The sequence below is a fragment of the Bombus affinis genome, chromosome 12, assembly GCF_024516045.1.
Source record: "Bombus affinis isolate iyBomAffi1 chromosome 12, iyBomAffi1.2, whole genome shotgun sequence".
Classification (NCBI taxonomy): domain Eukaryota; kingdom Metazoa; phylum Arthropoda; class Insecta; order Hymenoptera; family Apidae; genus Bombus; species Bombus affinis.
The window spans coordinates 7,048,508-7,067,895 of NC_066355.1; the positions used below are offsets into that span (position 1 = coordinate 7,048,508).

General features: G+C 36.5%; 1 protein-coding gene across 8 annotated transcripts in view; it reads left to right on the forward strand.

Moving 5' to 3' along the window:
• LOC126922566 (neuropeptide CCHamide-1 receptor-like) overlaps positions 1-19,388 on the forward strand; it is a 189,286-nt gene that overhangs the window by 155,474 nt on the left and 14,424 nt on the right. For 2 of the 8 annotated variants that reach the window (XM_050735280.1, XM_050735279.1), the window contains exon 2: positions 12-2,049. The exons of 5 other annotated variants lie outside the window; for them this stretch is intronic. The gene's annotated coding sequence lies outside the window, so the exon portion shown is untranslated. The remainder of the gene's footprint in view (positions 1-11; positions 2,050-19,388) is intronic. One more of the 8 variants, XM_050735281.1, reaches the window with a different exon arrangement.

Consider the following 19,388-nt stretch of genomic DNA (forward strand, 5'->3'; position numbering starts at 1 on the left):
ATCTGTTGTAGCGAATTTCACAGTAAACGCTTTATTACAAAGTTATCAGCCAATATCGAACACAGTTTGAAATATAAAATATGCGCATGGGAACAAATTTGTTGTTGCAGAATATATAAAAGTAACAACGCAGGAAGAATTAACACAACTAATTAATAAGTTAGTTGTTGATATTTGATAATATTCTCGCGATATCTTCAACATAATAAATTTGATTTATTTATTTATGATTTATGACGAGTTGGTCGACTATTTTTACACATTTATGGGAATTTTCAAGCTGCAAAAATACACAGAATATAAAACATAAAAAATGTATTTGAGTATTTTATTTACAAGTTCATGTCAGGTCTCACTAACGAAATGTTGTTATTTGTTATATTTAATAAATAAAATAATTCTCTACCTCGGGTGCATTTTTTAAATCAATTTTATATCCATAAAAAATATGCATTTGCATAAATAGTTTACTGCTAAATTTTATGTAATATCTTTTTCTTATTTTCACTTGTAGATTATGCTCTCATAGTTTGACTAAAAAAATGGAAAACACCCTATGTGCGATACATATATCACATAAGCGAATTATAACTCGGCTAACATTTCTCACACGTTAATTTGGAAAAATATCGGCGATCGTACAGCAATAGAGTCAATAGGGGATCTTTTCGCTTGAAAGATCGACGAGCAACTTTTTAATTCGCTACAATCTGCAGTTGTTTCAATATTTAACCGTATCGTGATTCGTTTTAGTCCGTTTGTATACAATCTGTATGAAACAGAATCATAAAGCTTTTAATCCTGTTCAAGCAATCTAATGAACCATAATGGCATGCATTCCTTTATTGTGAATTCTGCCGTAAAAACAATAGATGTTATGAATATTTCTCATACTCTTTCTCGATTTACGTGCACATGGATTAATAAATATCTATAATAATTGCTTCGAAAACCTAAACACCCACGGAAGATATCAATTTGGGCCAGAAAAAGAACTCCACCAGTGAAAAACAGCATCGATCTCAAAAAGTAAAATTCTAGCAGTAAAAAGAAAACAGCAGACGCGTAACAAAAAGGACGATCTAACAATAAAAATAAATGTTTAAGTGGGCGTAACAATATCAGGAGGATTTTAGAAATGAGAGAGACACTTTGACGATTACGAATAGAAGAAATTACAACAATACCAGGAAATAGTAGAAAAACCAACGTAAAGATACAAAATCAAACGGATATCATCGATCAAAAGGCGCAGAGATTGCTAAAAGAGATTGCAACGATAAATGAAGGTATTGGAGAAGAAAATTCTATCGACGAAAGAGATAGAAAGAAAGAAAGAACGTGAAAAGGAGAGGGGCGAATTGCACGATGTCTTGACTCGGAAACGATCTGCAAATTCCTAAGATATTCTAGGGTTTATAGGGGCGTATGCCAGAAATCCAAGGACGACTTAAGGTACAATGGAATTGAACTATAAAGTTTTCAACGCGAAAGTACGATAGTACCATCTACGTATACATGTTACACATCGATATCATGTTATGCGTGTAACTGAATGTCGCTTGCATCCGCCCATCACCTTCTGCCATTACAATTATATTAACTTTCCATGAATATCATCGCAATAAATCAAGAATCTATTTAATGCACCGTAGCTGTAACATTTCTATGCGAACTTATATTCAGCGATTCCTTATCGGTAGAATATATTAATTTCCATCGAGATCTGATCGATGGAATGAATTATGCTTGGTTACCGCGTGACGGCCACCTCGACATCAACGTGGTAAACGACGTCAATGGTGAAACTCGATCAGGTTGATCGAAATCGAAGGATCACCGATTCACAGGGGTAGCTTGCTATATCGCGACCGGTCGACGGCCGGTGGGGGTTGCTTCCTGGGTCGCACTTTCTGGTGTGGGTAGAGCAACCACCGCCAGTAGTATCGCGGTGACGAGCAGACGCGGTTGTCTTCTACCTTTCTCGCCGATTTCTTGGTTTTCGTTCAGTATCCGCTACGGCCACCCTCGAAACGACGTTCATCAATCGTAAGTAAATTGTCACTATTCTACGACACGTAAATTCCTCGAGACATTTGAATCTTCCCTCCCGGATTTTCGCTCCGTTTGTCACTTTGCCTCCTTTTGTCCTTTCGCGCGTCTTGTGTGATCAATGACGGGACGTGGAAATCAAGCGTAGATCAAAGTAAAAGTGAGGAAAAGTTTGTGTAACGATACTCTGCTCTATTGATATTTCTAGGTATGTGTGGAATTTCTGGCGCTCAATTCAAAAATAAAAGCTGCACGTTCGATCGGTAAAACAGTCGATCAACTCCTAACGTTCCGACGCAGTTACGTTGCACAAAGTGTACATTTTAATCGATAAACTTGCATGTATCGCGTAAATGATGTTTTTGTAAAAACGGTGCGTGCTTTTCATCGATTTTATTGGCTACGGGCAATCTGTTCCATAGAGTCTATTTAGATTAAACCACAGTTTTTCGTCGCGTGAGACCAGACCGCAGCATCTAACAATGCGATGTCTATAGTCACGTCATTGCATTACACGCCCCCCTCGTCGGTTAAACGATCAATTTTAATTACGCGCACGAAATTGTGCCGCTAATTTAACGAGTAACTGACATGCCAGATCTCGTCACTAATCTTCTTGTTCGACACTCAATGATGTCTCCTTCGTTTTATTCAAATTATATGCAAATACGCGTTGGATAGTTATCGCTCCGACGAAGTTACCGCGCGGACCACGACATCTATGTTCGATATCAACGTGAAAATTCAACGACACGAACTTTGAATCGGACACAAGAGGTTAGGAATTTGCAGTTTGCTTTGCATTTTCTAACTAATATAACTAGACAGAAGCTGAACTATCTAAGGATGATAGAGCGGATGACTATTTCTGGAAATTGAATTATTATTTTATCGCTAGATAAAAAGAAACATTCACTGGCGAACACTCCCTTACCCTCACGCAGGCACTAGCTGTACACACATGCACATATCTTAACCTAAGCCTACGTGTCTCGTAAGAACTGTACCATCTCGTTGTTGTCTGCTGATTTTAAAACTAAACAGAAGCTGTATTCCTTTAAACTATTTACAATGTAACATTTATCCTAACTCATACATTAACGCTACAATTAATAAATTCAAAGAACGCCGTGTCGCGGATAGCAGAGCGTAGGTAGAGATTTCTACCAAAGCTATTAGTCGAGAAATTCTGATTAATTAACATTACAAGTGGCAATTTCCTAGAGAGAAACAAATCAGAATTATTTTGTCGAGGACTGTTACGTGTCAGAGTACGTAGGGGTATTTTGTAATTTGCATTTATCCGGTATAACTTAATATATGGAAATTTATATTTTTATTCGTGTTTTTAAATTTTGTTCATTATATTTGTCTTAATCTTGTTTCGATTAAGATTTTCATTAGAATATTTCTATACGAGTCTACCGTGTTATCTGTTTGACAGATTCAATAACAAATTAGGATTGTTCTTTCGAAATAGAATTGTGACACGTTGAATAGGAAATTTTCTAACTTGCATCCTTGTGGTGAAAAATTTATATGCTTTTCAATCTGAAAATTTTACTTAAAGGAAACTCGCCTTTCCTTTAGAACTTATGCTTTTCGTTGAATTTTGATCGATTTTCATTGTGAATTACTACGCTAATTTTGTGCAGAGAAACAAACACAGATTTGTTCTTTTGATAGAGATCTGTTTTATGTTAAATAGAAAATTCCTACGTAAAGGTTTCGTCCATGGCATTTTCCTACCGTCTTGATCGTTGAACCTCGATCGATAGAACGCCTCTAACGATATTTTAACATTCCGGTTATTTTCATAATTGAACGTTCCACGGGGGAATGATTCTCCATGACTTATTATCGTGTTTGGCCTCCTTGCTTCCGTGACGATCAATATTTGGATCGTCGCGATGCTTAAGGTTAGATTAACTCGTATTTTTATGCGTCCCCAGCTCGCGTTATCGGATCGCGCACCTTTTACGACCAATTTCCCGTTTCTTTCCGGCATTCTGCACCCGATCGCCACATTTACGGCGTCGAATCGATGAAAATGTAACACAAAGGTTGCAAAGACGGACGACGAATTACGTAACACAAAGGTTGCCAGCACCGACGAAGAATTCCGTGATGTATTCAGACAACGCGTAAGAAACCGACTCGTTCTCTCTCAGAAGCACTTTCGATTAATTTAACATCGAACTGGTCTATGAAAGGCTTTCAGAAATTACATTATTTAGGAAACCGGTGGTGAGATGCATTCGCGATTCGAACGAGATCAAAGGAATTTTCTCGAATCTTCTAATTCGATTTTAGAAAAATACGATCGCGAGCTGCCTTTATTGTTACATCCTTGCGTTCGTAGTGTCGCACGTATATTCTAAAAGTGTCACAACTGAAAACTATGAGGAAAGAACACGATAAGTTTCTTATTTTCTTTTGATAAAAAACAGCTTTATAATTCAGTACGCCGTCGATCAGCCTATTACCACAATTGCTTTTTGACTCTGGAAGTAAACATACGTTTCCCCATCCTCTTCGCAAATTTTCGAAATTTATCTTGTTTCATTCGTTTATTCATACGGGCAATACTCTTTGGTTTAAGCATAATCAACACGAACATACATTTATCAACGTTTTACGGTTTTATCCACTTTACCCTGAAACACGTGAGTATCTCGAGAACAATAAAACAGATATTACACGATTTCGAGGGGTTTATCATGGTGATATTTATTTCACCCCGAAGAGTCCTTGAAAAGCCCTATATTTTCTTATTCCACGTTCCTGCAACCACCATACAACATCAAAACATTTTCAGAACATTACCTGCTTCTACTACTACGTACTTTCCGCATAAAATATTATCGAAATATTAAATCTCAAACTTGATATATCGACATAATTGGCGTTATCCATTTCTCCTGTAGACTTTATACATCATTGATGGTTCTAAAAAGAGCTGTTTATGCGAGTACGTGTGTATGCACCGAAATACTATCCCTGAAACGACTAGTCGTTTCTAGATGTTTAATACAACTTCGCATTCTTCTTAAGAATTAATGTCCGGATATGGGTTTATGCAAAAAATATAAATAAGAAGCGCTTCGACGTCAGTTATAAAAATATGAAAAAAAAAGAATATAGTTCCCATTTAAAAAACACAAGCGTTACTTTCACAGGGCTTTTCAAAGTTATTCCAGCATAAAATAAATATCGGCATAATATGACCCCGTCAAAATTGTATAACATTTGCCTGAAAATCAATTTTCTTGTCTCATCTATGGTTTTCGAAATATTTCCAGATAAAACTGACACACTGTATAATTGAAATATGGCGTTTGTCATACGTGATACAAAGACGAAGACGAATGTCAAGCGTTTTAAATGTATTCTTATAAACGTGGGCAACGATTTACAGAAAAAGCGTAGCTGGCGCGTGAGCGAGTGGCGTGGTCACATATACGTTTAACACAACTAAATATCGGATGTATAGAATAAGGGAAATTTTCTGAATGTCCCCGGAGAAACATCGAGCTCCGATAGCTGCAGAATTTCCCAGCAATTTATAATATAGTCGTTTGCAATTTTGAAGACAAATGTAGTAGCATTGGCAATGAATCTATGCGGTTCCAACGTAAACAACCCGAGAGACGTTAAAAGCAAATCGTAGTTTTAAAAAATTGCTGCAGCGGGGTCGCCAATTTTAGAAACAACAAAACGAAGAATTCTATGTTGAGAGAACAGTGTTCGAGATGCGGGACAAACAGAACGGTATAGAGTTCTCTGTTAGAGGATTTTAAAAATTTGCCGACAGTCTAGCGATAATGGCGATATTCTTGTAGCTGCTTCGCAATTTGGTAGATTAGGCGTAAATATAATTATTAAGACAAAGTACTATTTTTATATTCTCATTTTATATCTCCGATTTTCTTTTAATCTCTCTTTGGCTGTTTTCTTATCTAAACTCTGTTGAAAGGATTGAAAGTGAATTAATAGATGACGTACGCTAAGAACTACTCTACTCAAAATCTCAGTCTGTATCGTAAAATCATTTGCAGTGTACATGGAATCGAATAACAAGTGATACAATAATAATATAAATATCAGAATTGATGAAAATTGAGATCAAGAAATAGAAGTATAAAAAGAATATTAATTATGTTACATCAGATGGACGAGAGACTTCATCGTCTAACGTTTTAAACGAAATAACAATTCTTAAACGTTTCGATAATTTCTTAGTGATTCTTCAATTTTAATCAAGTTATCATGTTTCTGTTATCTCAATTTGTATACATGTCTGACATGTTAGTGCACGTTCCATTCGAGATCGGAAGCGGAAAATTACTTTGCGCGCGATCCAAATCAAACGTGAATCTGGCGAATCGGTCAGTTAAACGTACGTTGAACTTAATTATAAATAGGTGCAACGTCTTTCGTCGTTCGATGTTCTGCGTTAGAAATTACGACGATGCATGCATTGAATTTTATTCGGCTTTTTCGGATAACAACGTTTATACACGTGTTTCATATTTATGGAATTTTGATTACGCCTTTATGGGTACCTACGTGAGCTATACTCTCATTAAATCAAATGGGTGCCGTGTAAACCAAACGAGATTAGCTGAACGTCGTTTTGGAGCAAAGAGACTTTAAATTGCGATTATTTCCACATAACATGCAGAAAATCGTTTTCCCTAAGTCTAATCCTTGAACGAGGTGGCACGAACCTTCGTAATATCGTGACTGTTTAAGAACACGATAATTTTTTCCTCGAGAATGAATAATACAATCGTGTTGTTTGATTTTCTACATTGTGATCGATAAACTTCGCAAATGTTGGACGATAATTTTGAGCTAAATTAATCGACATCGATAATATGGTGAACGATAATGTTACGATCAGCGTGCAAACCACTAGTTTGTTCGATTTCTTTCTCGTAGAGTTTATTGGATGACAAACCTTTTAATAATTCACGTTCCCTTTGTCAGAGATGGAAGAAAGGTTGTAATCAAACCTTTTCGCATCATCTTTTGGATTCTTCTTTTCTGGCAGATTTAAATGATAATTTAATATTATTTGTCGTTGTTGATTTATACATCAAAGTTCAGAAGCACATAAGCTTGTTTCGAATAGAACATAATATAACTGGGAAATTAGAAATGGAAACCAGGCCAATTTTATTCTACGTTAAAGCTATCGTGCAATATCGCGATACATTTTTTTTCAATAATTAATATGCAGTAAAACAGATGGTTTCTGTATGTTTGAAACATTGTGATACACATTTTATATAAACAATTTCAATTTCGTATAATATACATATCCAAAAAATATACATCGCTGTCCATGAGTACTAGGACACGTACAGAAAGTTAAGTAAGCCTCGGAAACTTTATTTTAACACTTTCACATCCTGTAGCATTAACGTGTTGTCCAATGCAGACCAAGTGTCCGGTGACACCACGTTGGTATTACGAGCAAATCGATCCTTTGCGTAAACTTTACGAATTTGAAACTCCGGTTGCTGATTAAAATTACTAGGAAATTTGTACACGTTGATAATATTTATGAACGAGGTCGTATGTTGAGTTCACAAGACGACAATAAGTTACAGTGATATTCATCATTTACCAATTTCAAAATGTACCTTTCCTACCTTATTTGACGCATCTAACAGTCATCTATAACAGTCTCGCGTTCCCTTAGCCTATCACGACAGCAACCATATCGAAGATAATATCGGAATATGAGTCGCGTGTTCGTTTGCACTGGCAATAAAAGGGCAGGAATTACCTGGTTTCAGAAGAAACAAACCGTATCAAAGCCTTGGATTTTTTTTTCTTATTTTTAATCTCGTCGAGGAGTATCGCATTTATTAGTCGTTGCCACGTTCTATGTAGCTTATTCGTCGGGAAATTTTGCTGTAACAGAGCGCGAAACGCGTTATCAGAAGCGTTAACGTTAAGTAAGAAATAAAAACGAGTTACGGTTTCTTTACTGTTTAGCGACTTAATTTGCTGCGGATGAAACAACTTTGTTCAAGTATATATTCTAGGAGGAAAGAAGTTTTCTATAAAAAGCAAAGTTTCAACAAGGGGAAACTGAACGATCTACGATCCTGAATGGATTTAATAAGTTTCGTACGGGTGGTAAAAGAAAAGAGCAAAAGGATAGTAACCCTAAATCTTGAGATAAACTGGTAATGTCGGCAAAAATCCCCTTTGTATACGTTCCACGCGAGAATTTCATAGATTATCCTGCGAAATGAGAATTAACGTGCGCCGAAATCTAGAAGAGCAACAAAACAGCGTAGGAAAAAACGAAAGAATACAAAAAGCATTTGAAGATAAATATACCAGGTCCGGAACTTACGTTCAGCTTTGATTTCCTCTAATTGAGTCGGCGATTTGTACAACTTCAATTTCGCTACCCGTTACAGCTGGTTTATTTTCGACCTAATTTCCAATGTCAACAGAAGCTACGAGAATAAAAAAGCGAGACTTTTTTAGTTCAGTTTTTTCCTCTAGCTCAATTTTGCGAAAATTCGTATCGTTCTCGAAAAAAATAGAAACTATTACAAACAATTTTTATTATTTTCTTTCGAATAGAACGGGATCAGGTTCGGTTCTGTTTGATTCTAGTACCATTTGCACGCGCAAAATCCACCCTTTACGAGCTTCGGCCGAGATCTTGCCTTCAAGGCAACCCTCGAATTACGCGACCGGTTGTAAAACAACACTTCTCCAGCAACCGTGCCTTTTTCTGCAGAACGATTCGTAGAAGCAAAACTTTTTCAACCTTTTTTATAGATGGTTTTCGCGTTTAATTCTCAGGGAGCGTGAATTTTAATGTCGACATCTTCTTGACCCTTTTCAACCCCTTCAAGCGACCCTCTTGCCAGCGAAACGTTCGTCAGAGGTTAAGAATCTACGCGAATCCGTGGATTCGAGCAATAAAAGCGAAAGCCACTCCTCGAAGGAACGTCATTTCCAACCAGCCGTCCTTTTACATTCCGATTTTTGTTTTAACGTTGCGCCTTAATTATCGCGATTTAATTTATTTCAGCGTTACCTTGTCGTTCAAGCTGGTCCAGTTTCGAAATGTTACGGCTTGCCAGGGTTGTCGCGTGACGTTCGAATCTATAGCTTCGATAAGAAAGTTTCTTTTAGCAGGAACATGAATGATTCATCCTATGACCGCAAGAGTCATCATTCTCGCCACGACAATTGCGGTTGAGTGATTAAAACGGTTGAATGAGTTCCAGCGAAAATTCACGAGAGAAGATTCTGAGGATTTATGGCAGTTCGGAATTCCGTTCGTCCAGAGAGAATCAACGTTCTCACGATCCGACGTCTTTAGGATTCTTCTCGCTATGGAACGTGCTGACTTTCAGGTCGTTGAAAATTTCACTTGGCACAAACAGCCGAATTCCGGATGGTAATTTATTGAATTTTTGACGCGAGCGAATCTCCAATATTTTCGTCCAGACATTTTCATCCTTTGGTTATCGAACTAAAACTTTCGAAATTTTGTTGCTCTTTTTCTACTAGTTTAAAGCATACGAAATGTCATGTATTCAAATGAAGATCTAGTTGGACATGATTTAGGACAATATACTTTTTCAACGACTTATCTTGTTTCGTTATTCCACTAGATGTTACAGGGTCCTCTAGCTATTATTAATATTACGAGGGAAATTTTACAACTTACAAAGTACCAGTATAGATAAATACTCTCGCATAACAATGACAAGTTTGATAATAAAACGAATGAAATTTTACGAGTACTTAGTATCTAGTGATGATATGCACGACCAACAAAATTTATCTCATACACGCGAAATGTGTATATACGTATAATATATAATAATTATAACAGCCAAATTACTGTACGTGGTCACAGTCCAAAAATCGTAAACTGTATTATTCACAGGTAAGGGAAACTGTTGGTAAAAAGTTTCTACTGATAAAAATTTCGTTCACGGAGGTAACCACGTATCTGTGTCCACGTATTTCATGTTCCTGGATATGTAGTTCACCGGTACATGACGTCTATGAGGAAGCATCGCTACAATACAATCCGATTTTCCCTACGTGTTACTCCTCTTTGTCTAATTCAACGCGTTCTTCTTTCGTTTTATTTCGTCTCTCCACGACGTCTGTCGTCTCGATTTTTGAGCAAGTCCAAGGATACCGACGTTAGATCGCGAGATAAAGGTTGCTGGACAGAAAAAGAGTATCTTGTTTAATTTACCCTCGATGATTAATCCATTCTCTGTCTGCAAAATGATTAATGGCCACGAAGAGGAGAAACTTTTTTCGTTCGCACTTAGACAGTGTACTTTCGTTTGCTATGATGTTGATCGGATAACTAAAACACACAAAGTTGCGAAATGGAATTGTGCAGGATGTTGATGATTTATCAGAAAGTTCGTTTGTTGATCGTTTACCACGCCGTACTCGATAAGTTAATTCCTCATCAGTTATGGATCGTTCGGAACTCTGTCAATTTTACTTTTTTATAGAAAAAAGGCAGATCCGTCTTAGGATCTAACAGACATTTTTTTCACTACTTTCGCAAATTAATTCTGCAGCTATAATCAAGCAAAAAATGTGGTATAATATAAATCCAGGTTGTTGGAAGCTTTATTAAAAAGGTATAATAAAAATACGAAACACGAAGTGGAAAATACTTTGACCTTTAATATGCACTTTTATATTAAAAAGAAAGGTACATCGAACAAATATTGATACACGTGTTTTGAATTAATACAGAGAGTTGATTGATACATTGAAATGAAGCACGATTAAAATGAGTTTTACGAGGAAATAAATTTAATCTTTTATCGTTATTAGGTTGGTATCGAACGGTGAACATTTTGAGATGGAGTATCTACACCAAACAAATAGTCTAATAGTCTGACTAGTGATTATAAATCTATTCTCATTTTATAGCACAGTGATCGCAAGTCCATTCCGTGACTTTTATTACAACTTTTAATGTCAAATAAATATTTTTTCCTTGATTGTAAACATATCGTATTACAACATAATGCGCTAGAAACGTTTGGTTATTGAATTTTAGGACACCCTGTACATAAACAATTAATACGCTTGTCGCTAAAATTATTTCGATATCAATTTATTTCGATATTAATTTCGTAAATCAAATTTCGCCATGCGATTGTACATATATGGAAATATTTGTATTTAACAATGCAAACTGGCGCTGTTGTAAAGATTGCTTTTATAAAAAGAAATGAACGTGTTTTTTCTGAAATTCGAATTACGGAACATGGAATATGGTGACACAACACAACGTGGGGGGAAAATAATTCTATGGGTCGAGGTTAATAAACATTGTCATGGAAGTGACAGCATAGGAGAGATGCGTAAATATACGTAATTCGATCCGAACAAAGGGAATTCGTTGGATAAAATAGAGATATAGTCGAGTAGTTTTTCGCACGTGATCGAAAAGTTATAAATATTTCGCGTCAGCTTAAGCTCCAGCTTGCTACCGGATTTGACGAAGATATCGAAACGTTCCCTCGATGAGGTTGCCGCGATGTACTTCGAATTACGATGGAAATGCAAATCGATCGACAGTCTAGCAACTAATTTAAACGTGGATTTCTTTCTTCCCCTTTAAACATTACCATTAAACCTGAATTTGATAGATTAATGTTACACGAGTGATGTTGTAGTTTCGTCAGAGTCGAAAGACTTTTGTGGAAATATGGTTTTTGATCAATCTTCTTCCAATTTTCGAAGGAACCCTGTTGGAATAAAGCTGAGTCTCATTTATATTTAAAAGAGGTTTTCACGGAGAGTAGGCGAGATCTAAAGATTTTCACAACAAAGCGTATCTTGGATCACCATAATTCTCCGTCGAAACGCTTTCGCCGCGAAAAAGAAAAAAAGAGCTGATTTATCAATCAGAAAACGTCAACTTGGTCGTCTTTTTCGAAGCTTATACGATCCATTGTAATCCTACCGAGCGAACTTCGCTGTAGTATGTATTTGAAACTCGAATAAAGTTCGGGATGCATGATAAAAAAAGCACTTCACCGTTCTCTTTCGATGTATGCCTTCGTCCCTTCTTTAGAATGGGATTTATTAATTTCTTTTTATCCACGAATCTTTCTAGAACGAAATGACGAGACGTGGAAAACCATTCCATCGTCCTTTTCCGATTTACAGTTGCTTCTCTCCTTTAAAATAAGATTTATTAAACTCCATGAGTCTTCGTAGAACAGAATGCTAAATCGTAGGATAAATTATATCGTAGAATAAATTATAGCGCGGACTGTTCGATTCATATTACATAGATTTTTCATTCTGAGTAGCGATAAAAATCATCGAGCAGCGAGGAGAAATTGAGTTTCATCGGCTGTAGCGATTCGTACGACGATTAAAAATATGAGGAGAAAAAATATTATTTGTTATGAACAACGTTAATTAGAAGCATATTTTTCATTTCATGTCTGATCGGTGATGTAATCATTCGTGTTCTTTGGTTGTTCCCGAGAAATGTTAAAGGGACGCTGTCGAATGAGATTAACGATGTCAGGAACGACGACGATCGTATATTCAAAGATCGTATCTTCAAAGGACGACACCAATTAACATAGACTAAGGGTGTAAGTTTCATCTAATTACATTGTGCTGCGTACAAGAATTAAAGGAATTAGTAGGTTATTTTATCGCGAAGAATTTGGATGCAACATTCTAATTGAAGATTACAACATTAGAAATTCAATAATTGGATGGTTGAAAGAAAATTCACAATTTGAAAAGTTAATTACTCATCGTTTTGTAAATTCGTCGCTGTTACTTTTCTGGAAATTTCAACGATATAAATGACGATATAAAGTAACGACTTTAAAGATACAACTTTAAAGTTGGACGCTTCGAACTTCGACTACTTTGGCACTGTTTTGCAGATTAAATATTCTCAACTGTTGTTTGTTCATTGTTAGAACTCATTACTAAAACAATTAATCCTCTGTTCTCTGGTTTATTTTTAACATACTAATTCATTACTACGAAACTCTCGATTATTTTAGTTATTCAAAGTGCTGCAAAGTTACTAATTTAGGTCAATAACAATATTCTTCGCTTCGACAAAACTTTCATCACAAGATTTTCTGATATAATACAATTGTATGCTGATTACTTTTCAAATTATTTGTTTCTTAATTAAATCTAGCTGTTACAAACCTTTGTCTGAATCAAAATCTTTGTACACGTCACGAGACATGGTTACACGGTTCATCAAATCAATAGTAATATGAGACTCTCGATTGGTATTAAGAGTGGAACAATATGAAAGGCAAAGTTCATCGGTTACAGCTATCTAGATGCTTCGACAGAATTGATTTTGGTGGAAACTGGTATCCAATAGTTGGCTTTATGTTCTTCCGGATCATCAGCTCGATACGTGGGAGGAAATCGCTCGATTAAAGCCTATTTGAACTCTCGGATTCGATAACTAGCTATTACGACTGTCAACTTCGAATTAAGTTGCTTCTCCCACGACTTTGATCTTTCGACCATTTTGTTTCCAATCGTTGGTTCGTTGGATAAGCGATACTAATGATTTTTTGATGAGAAGTTCGATAATAGGATTGCAGGTATGCAGCTATCGACGATAGCTGCAGACGAAGGCTGAATTTATGATGTCGAATAGTTGAAGCGCCGATCTGATGGAAGTTTGCCGAAGCGATTAGAATTTCGAAAGCATTACAAAGCGGTTAGTCATCTCTCTATCACTGAGAAATATGCAATTTTAATAATTGTAAAAATAAAAAATCTGGAACCTGTTGTTTTGTCATTTTTGTCATATTGAATTTTATTGCGTTATGGTACCCATTTTTTAAGGCTGATTTTATTACTACTACGCTTTGTATCAAATTTTTGGAAAATTTTATTGGATTGCAAAAAGGGATCGTATATGGCGCAATAAGGTTGATGCACAACTGTAGCATTAAACTTTTCTCCTATGAAACTAATTTTATTACTATCGTGCATCGAATGTTATTACAAAGTTTACAAATTTTCATCGTTATCGCATTTGAAAAAGAACCGTACAGGTGTAATAAGCTTGGTGTATCATACTAACGTCAAACTTTCTCTTTTGAAGTCAGCCTCTTGCAATTACGCTTTGCTTTAAATTTGTTTAAATGCCACCGCAGTCGAATGCAAAGAAAAATCATATACAAGTTATAATATGATTGTTGCATCGTTTGTTCTACTCTTAAGAGGAAACATTTCGAGTACTACGTTTCCAAATTGCGACAGTTGTTTCTAACGAATGAATGAAGATGACTTAACTGAACGATTAATAGACGTATTACGCGAACCTGCACATTCCCGCAGGAGATTGTCGTGTTTGTTCAGACACGAAACTTCTGCAAGGCGCGACCCGTTTGTTTGGCTTTGACGTTTGCATTCACGTCTTTGTGTTGTGCAACGTTCCCAGCAAATGGTCGCGGAAAAGATTTATCAACTAACATAATCACTGACTGGTTCGAAGTGATACAAACCTTATGAAACAACATTTGGCAAGATGAGATGTCCAAAAAGATTAAAAACGTTATTCTTATCATATTCGTTGGAATTGTAAGGTACATGGCAAACAAAATGCTTGCCAATTTTTTTTTTTAATTCTATTATTAATCAACACAAAGAAGAATCGTGCTTTTGAAGAAAATTTTTCATTTCTGGACACTCTATCGTTTCATTTTTTAGATTATAATGCATTTTATGAGTTAGAAGCTAAACCCACGATATAGTGCAATCGAGATTATACAGAATGATCTATATCTTGACTTATAGTCAAACAACTGTTACTAATGTTACAAAGTCTTTTGTAATAACTTCATCGTTTAATTAAACATCATTTTTCTACGATTTAATTCCAAATATATTTATAAGAATTAGGTATTCTAATGAATACTCTGTTTAAAAAAATGTGGAATGTATCGAAGAGAAATTAGAAACGCTCGAACAATCCATTGTTTTCCTGAGAGAAGAAAGGCACGGGCAATATTCGTTGCAGCCTCTTCGATTTTCGATAAAACGTCAAATCACCTTTGTATCCTACAGAAAATATTTCAACGATTAAATTTGCATCGAATTCGAAGCCGATGGATATTTCCGCATGATCGAACAGTTTAACGAACAGAAACTACACACTGCAAAACACTTCGTAGTAATTCATCGTTGGCTCGCAGTGTTTCACGCTTTCAACAACGGGTGAACGAGGCGATCTTTCACAACCAGATACACTTTTCCCCTTCTTGTTGGCCCGTGTCATCGTCACGAATTTCCAAAAATGATTTATAAACATACCTCGCCTTGTCAACGAATTATTCATCGAAAATCCATAAAGCGTCCAAAATATGGAAGGATCCAATTGGAAAAATCGCGTTTATTATTCCACTTCAGAAACATGAACGTCGTTCCACGAAGCTCCGCCATAACACCTGCTGTTGTCAACCTTTTCAGGAATATATCGTTACGTTCTTTCGTTTCCTTCCATCCATTGTACATTAATTTTCCTTTGGCCGAATAACCAACTTTCTTCCCATATATTTCGTTTCTCGATTATCCAACTTTAAACAGTCGTCTCTGGCCTGTTTTCTCCCTAATTGCCGAGTAGCCGTCGGCGTGATTGCAATCTGTTCCGGTCGTTTTAATACGAAAACGTCGGAAATCCGAGCGTTGAACGTGATATTAAAATTCCTTGGTTCACCACTCGACTATTTCCCTCCTCTTCGTCGAATAGCAAATACCAACCGACCGACGAAGAATACGCAATCAAAACGACCGGGCGAGTGTAAAAAACGTCTAGAAAGGTTGCCATTCGAATAAAAGCTACCAGGCGAGGCTTGGTTATCCCATGTTTCCATCCTTTGGGAACGTTATTTTATCCCGTTGCCTTTTTTCTCTTTCTCTCTCTCTCTCTCCCCGTCACCTAGAACGATGAGACGGCATGATATCAACGACGAAAAATGGATCTGTCGGGTGTAGGACGAACCTTTCGAACCAACACTTTGGGACAAACGTTTCGCACGAATGAGGGGAAGGAACGTTCAGAAGGAACAGTTGGAACGAATACTTGGAACGAACACTTGGAGCAAACGGTAGGTTGTTTTCACGAAAATAATCGGCCACCACGCTTCAATCTTGTTCTACAATCGTGCACCAAGTGTTCTTCCTATAATTGAATATCTCGTTCCGTTGTATCGGTGTATCGAACATCTTGAAGAGGCCAGGAGTTCTCTGGTTCTCTCTAACTCGCTACCGTAACACGATTGAAATATGCAGAATACGGTGTTCCGCGGTGGGAACAAATATTGGACGCTCGAAGTTTGGTATCCTCTACAATAGATGAAATGTAGATACGTTGGCAAATGACACGAATGTACCTATCAAATAAATTCCAAACTGTTCGGTATTTAAGCTTCAAGAACACCAATTCATCACACCGGCGCGCAGCGTTGGATTTTATTTGTCAGTTCGAAACAATACGTGCTTTGTTTTCCTTACGCTGCTTTGTTCTTTTTATTCATCCTCTTTGTTTCAGTAGCCCAAAGTAGGGTTTTATAGGTGGGTAATTGGAGTATTATACTCTTTCTTTCTCAAACAACAGTTCGTTTTGTTCGAAGTTTTTATTCTTCTTTGGAAGTAGGAAACGGATTAGGAGTAGTCAAGGGAATGTTTAGAGATTGCCAGGAACAGTCGGTACTCTCTTCAATTTCCTAAGGAACTATCCGCACGGTTCCCCGCCTTTATTTTATCGAAAGCTGAGGCACGTTTCTCAAACGAACACGACGGAGATCCACCAGGAAATAAACTTTGAAAGAGCAAAGGAACGCGACGGATCTTGGGACACGTCTTACTAAAGGATTCACTATGATTTCGTGTCGCTTTTACTGGCGGATATTGACGATGAATACTAATGCAACTATTTGATCGAATCGTGTAAAATACCTTTTGTCCGATCATCTCCATCTAATGTATTTTAATATACCTTAAAATAATAAAAGCTTAAAAATGTTCAAACGTTCAGTCAATTAGGATGCAATTCGTCCATAAAAATTACGATCAAAAGATTTGCTATGATTTCAGTAAAGTAAAGCATTTCAATTTTATTATCTCAGCTTTCTCGCGCAATAATTTGCAATTTTACAATTAGTCAACTGACTGATATCCTTAAGTTTATTTATCAAAGCTGCTGGTATAGACAATTACATAGTTCAAGTTTAAAAAATGTACGTAATATCGTTATTTTTCTCTGCTTTTCAATTTACGGAGTTCATCAGCATGGTTTTCAAGCGGTTAATTCAATAAAACATACTTTAAAAAGTTCTTTATCTTCAGACCGCTCGTAAACTACGAGTCAGATAAAGGAGGTACTTCTAAACTCACGCGAAGATTATTAACGCTGTTTCCAGCAGAATTATCCAAAATCCGGAAGTACGTCAACGTGACAGTGTACTTTATCCGAGAAGAAGATTATTTTTTATTTCTATAACGTCAGAACTATCAGAAGAGCCAAGCGATCAATTCATAATTCTTCGTAGACAAATTTCGTAAATTTACAACGACGCATTTTTTAAAGAATATTGATTAATTTCAACTTTGGTTCATTTCTTTGTATTATATATTTTTTCATCCTGATTCCTTTAATACGAGTTTCATCTAATTCTATACGCGATCCTCGTTAACAGATTATTTGCGTTTATAATCTTCCAATTTCACGAGAACACACTAATCACCGTCTCTAGTCATTGATTTGCCATTAATTTATACATTTTGGAAAAATTGGTATACCATTACCGCAAGTGCACATGGCAATTCAAATGGTTCCGTACAATAGCGTATATTGCCTATTAAAGATGTTAATTTATATTTCGCCGGCAGGCTTCATTTAATTACTTAATGGAGATATTGAAACGTCATATTGACATGCAATCTCGGTACTGCGCCGAATATCTAAATTTTGTGGCGTACTAACCACATAAATGTTTTCTGGAATAATATCGCAGTCTAAACAACAGAATGTACACTGGTGGCAATGCGCAACCCTCTATTGGCAGTTATAGAGGGTGGATCAACGCCGCCGACGGTCAAGAGCAGCCACTTTCTCAACTTTACGATCCTCCCGCTCGATGTTTACTCATAGCCTGGTGAAAATAGCTTTAAGACTACCGGAGGCTTCAGTTCGATATTTTTATGGGGGCCACCCTCAAGAAAGACGAAAGTCAACCTTACCGTCACACTAATTACGCAAACATCGCTGATGATTCAGTTTCTTATCTAAAACTGTTCTTTCAGTAATCGCGAGAAATTTATTTTTACGGTTAATAATTTAGTAAACAATAGTTGTGGACTATATAACGATACATATATGTAATATCTAAATGGGTCTTTATGTTGGGTAATGATGGATTATTATTCGAAGCAACGAAATGATTACAATGCTGTCGTACGTCTTATTTTCATACGCGGCTTTCGACTTCCCGATTCACACTCTCCGGCTTCTACACTCGCTCGCTCTCGCTTCTCACTCACACTGCACGCTTTTTGCATTCGTTCTCTCCGGCTTCTCAACTAACACTGCCTTTAGCGTTTCTTTGTCTTTTCTCGTCCTATCGGACACGTGTCCCGAAACGCCCGTGACCAGGGTCACGCAGCCCCTTTCCGCGAAACTATCCACTTGAAAGGACCGCATTGATGTACCCGACGATGCCGCGGCTTTCGCGACTTTGTTTACGGTTCGGCCGATATCTTAGGCCTTTTGTCCACGATATTACATATATATTCCGAACGAAGTTTGTTAAATGTTACATAGGAAAAATATGATAAATGCTTTTTTGGTGATTTTCTAACTTTTACGCTACTTGATGATCAAAAGGAAACGCTTTAATATAACGGTAGAATTTTAGTGAAAGTAACGATTTTTCGAATTCAAAGAAATCTCGTTTGGAAAGAATGTTTAAGACACTGCCAAGATGTGACAGATGTACTACAAATTAAAATGCATTTCTAGATTCGTTAAATATCAACTAACAAGTCGCTTGTTATCAAAACGTTCGTGTTCACAAAGTAAATAACAATTGATTAAACTGTGTCATTAACTATTTAATCCGAGTTCTTAACACTTAACTCGATTCTTCGAACGAGCTTTTCGAGACGCTTTAATTAAACGAAAAACCAGTGTTCCGTATTCACGTGACTTTCTAGTTAGCTCTTTGTACAATCTAGAATGTATTAATTAAGCCAGAAAGCGTAGAATTTGCTTGTAACTTTTGTTGTAATGT